Source organism: Triticum dicoccoides, chromosome 6A (assembly GCF_002162155.2).
Source record: "Triticum dicoccoides isolate Atlit2015 ecotype Zavitan chromosome 6A, WEW_v2.0, whole genome shotgun sequence".
Classification (NCBI taxonomy): domain Eukaryota; kingdom Viridiplantae; phylum Streptophyta; class Magnoliopsida; order Poales; family Poaceae; genus Triticum; species Triticum dicoccoides.
Genome location: NC_041390.1, coordinates 373,170,549 through 373,174,762, shown reverse-complemented (window position 1 = coordinate 373,174,762; position 4,214 = coordinate 373,170,549).

The window sequence follows — 4,214 nt, the reverse complement described above, 5'->3', positions numbered from 1 at the left end:
TCAAAGCATACATTCCAACTCCGAGATGCTTACTCCAGTCCTTAGAAGGATCGCTGGAGCTAGCATACCTTTTAGCATCCTCAGGATTGACAAAACTTTTCTGATTGTATTGCATACAACCTTTCCTTACGAAAACTAGCAAGGAAACTTGTCTTGACATCCATCTGCCAGATTTCATAAATGCAGCTAATGCTAACATGATTCCGACGGACTTGAAGCATCGCTACGAGTGAGAAAATCTCATCGTAGTCAACTCCTTGAACTTGTCGGAAAACATCTTAACGACAAGTCGATCTTTCTTAATGGTGACATTTACCATCATTGTCCGTCTTCCTTTTGAAATCCATCTGTACTCATTAGCCTTACGACCATCGAGCCGTTCTGCCAAAGTCTACACTTTGTTTTCATACATGGATCCTCTCTCAGATTTTATGGCCTCAAGCCATTTATCGGAATCCGGGCCCACCATCGCTTCTCCATAGCTCGTAGGTTCATTGTTGTCTAGTAACATGACCTTCAAGACAGGATTATGTACCACTCTGAAGTAGTACGCATCCTTGTCATCCTACGAGGTTTGGGAGTGACTTGATCCGAAGTTTCATGATCAATATCATAAGCTTCCACTTCAATTGGTGTAGGTGCCACAGGAACAACTCCCTGTGCCCTGTCACACACTAGTTGAAGAGAAGGTTCAATAACCTCATCAAGTCTCCACCATCTTCCCACTCAATTCTTTTGAGAGAAACTTTTCCTCGAGAAAGGACCCGATTCTAGAAACAATCCATATTGCTTTCGGATCTGAATTAGGAGGTATACCCAACTGTTTTGGGTTTCCTATGAAGATGCATTTTATCTGCTTTGGGTTCGAGCTTATCAACCTGAAACTTTTTCATATAAGCGTCGCAGCCCCAAACTTTTAAGAAACGACAACTTAGGTTTCTCTAAACCATAATTCATACGGTGTCATCTCATCGGAATTACGTGGTGCCCTATTTAAAGTGAATGTGGTTGTCTCTAATGCGTAACCCATGAACGATAGTGGTAATTCGATAAGAGACATCATGGTACGCACCATATCCAATAGGGTGCAACTATGATGTTCGGACACACCATCACATTATGGTGTTCCAGGCGGTATTAATTGCGAAACAATTTCCACAATGTCTTAATTGTGTGCCAAAACTCGTAACTCAGATATTCATCTCTATATCATAGACATTTTATCCTCTTGTCACAATGATCTGCTACTTCACTCTGAAATTACTTGAACCATTCAATAATTCAGACTTGTGTTTCATCAAGTAAATATACTCAACATTTACTCGAATCATCTGTGAAGTAAGAACATAATGATATTCACTGCATGCCTCAGCACTCATTCGACTGCACACATCAAAATGTGTTACTTCCAACAAGTTGCTATCTTGTTCCATCTTACTGAAAATGAGGCTTTTCAGTCATCTTGCCCATGTGGTATGATTTGCATATCTCAAGTGATTCAAAATCAAGTGAGTCCAAACAATCCATCTGCATGGAGTTTCTTCATGCATATACTCCAATAGACCTGGTTCGCATGTCTCACACTTTTCAAAAACGAGTGAGTCCAAAGATCCATCAACATGGAGCTTCTTCATGCGTTTTATACCAATATGACTTACATGGCAGTGCCACAAGCAAGTGGTACTATCATTACTATCTTATATCTTTTGGCATGAAAATGTGTATCACTACGATCAAGATTCAATAAACCATTCCTATAGGTGCAAGAGCACTTATTCAGGTTTAATACTAATCTTGATGGCAGAGGGAGCGTGCGATGTTAGATCACATCAAACTGGGAAACACTTCCAACACATATCGTCAGCTCACCTTTAGCTAGTCTCCGTTTCATTCCGTAGCTTTTATTTCGAGTTACTAACACTTAGCAACCGAACCGGTATCCTGTACCCTGGTGCTACTAGGAGTACTAGTAAAGTACACATTAACATAATGTATATCCAATATACTTCTATCGACCTTGCCAGCCTTCTCATCTACCAAGTATCTAGGGTAATCTTGCTCCAGTGGTTGTTCCCCTTATTACAGAAGCACTTAGTCTCGGGTTTGGGTCCAACCTCGGGTTTCTTCATTGGTGCAGCAGCTGATTTGCCGTTTCATGAAGTATCCCTTCTTTCCCTTGCCCTTCTTGAAACTAGTGGTTTCATCAACCATCAACAATTGATGCTCCTTCTTGATTTCTACTTTCGCGATGTCAAACAACGCGAATACCTCAAGGATAATCATCTCTATCCTTGATATGTTATAGTTCATCACGAAGCTCTAGCAGCTTGGTGGCAATGACTTTGGGGAAACATCACTATCTCATCTGGAAGATCAACTCCCACTCGATTCAAGTGATTGTTTTACTCAGACAATCTGAGCACAAGCTCAATGATTGAGCTTTTCTCCCTTAGTTTGCAGGCTAAGAAAATCGTCGGAGGTCTCATACCTCTTGACGTGGGCACGAGCCTGAAATCCAATTTCAGCCCTCGAAACATCTCATATGTTCCGCGATGTTTCGAAAAACGTCTTTGGTGCCTCTACTTAAACCATTTAACTGAACTATCACATAGTTATCAAAACGTGTATGTCCGATGTTCGCAACATCCACAAACGACGTTTGGGGTTCAGCACACTAAGCGGTGCATTAAGGACATAAGCTTTCTACTGATCGCATAATCGCTACTGTCAACTTTCAACTATATTTTCTCTAGGAACATAACTAAAACAGTAGAACTATAGCGTGAACTACGACATAATTTGCAAAAGGTCTTTTGACTATGTTCAGGATAATTAAGTTCATCTTATGAACTCCCACTCAGATAGACATCCCTCTGGTCATCTATGTGATCACATGATCCGAGTCAACTAGGCCGTGTCCGATCATCACGTGAGACGGACTAGTTAACGTCGGTGAACATCTTCATGTTGATCGTATCTACTATACGACTCATGCTCGACCTTTCGGTCTCCGTGTTCCGAGGCCATGTCTGCACATGCTAGGCTCGTCAAGTTAACCCTAAGTGTTTTTGCTGTGTAAAACTGTCTTACACCCGTTGTATGTGAACGTAAGAATCCATCACATCCGATCATCACCTGGTGCTTAGAAGCGACGAACTGTAGCAACGGTGCACAGTTAGGGGAGAACACTTCTTGAAATTGTTGTAAGGGATCATCTTATTTACTACCGTCGTTCTAAGCAAACAAGATGCATAAACATGATAAACATCACATGCAATCAAATAGAGTAGTGACATGATATGGCCAATATCATATAGCTCCTTTGATCTTCATCTTCGGGGCTCCATGATCATCTTGTCACCGGCATGACACCATGATCTCCATCATCATGATCTCCATCATCGTGTCTTCATGAAGTTGTCACGCCAACGACTACTTCTACTTCTATGACTAACGCGTTTAGCAATAAAGTAAAGTAGTTTACATGGCGTTCTTCAATGACACGCAGGTCATACAATAAATAAAGACAACTCCTATGGCTCCTGCCGGTTGTCATACTCATCGACATGCAAGTCGTGAATCCTATTACAAGAACACGATCAATCTCATACATCACATATCATTCATCACATTCTTCTTGGCCATATCACATCACATAGCATACCCTGCAAAAACAAGTTAGACGTCCTCTAATTGTTGTCGCATGTTTTACGTGGCTGCTATGGGTTTCTAGCAAGAACGTTTCTTACCTACGCAAGACCACAACGTGATATGCCAATTGCTATTTACCCTTCATAAGGACCCTTTTCATCGAATCCGTTCCGACTAAAGTGGGAGAGAATGGCACCCGCTAGCCACCTTATGCACCAAGTGCATGTCAATCGGTGGAACCTGTCTCACGTAAGAGTACGTGTAAGGTCGGTCCGGGCCGCTTCATCCCACAATACCGTCGAAACAAGATTGGACTAGTAACGGTAAGCATATTGAACAACATCAACGCCCACAACTACTTTGTGTTCTACTCGTGCAAAGAATCTACGCAATAGACCTAGCTCATGATGCCACTGTTGGGGAACGTAGTAGAAATTCAAAATTTTGCTACGCGTCACCAAGATCTATCTATGGAGAAACCAGCTACGAGTAGAAGGAGAGTGCATCTACATACCCTTGTAGATCGCTAAGCGGAAGCGTTCAAGTGAACGGGGTTGATGGAG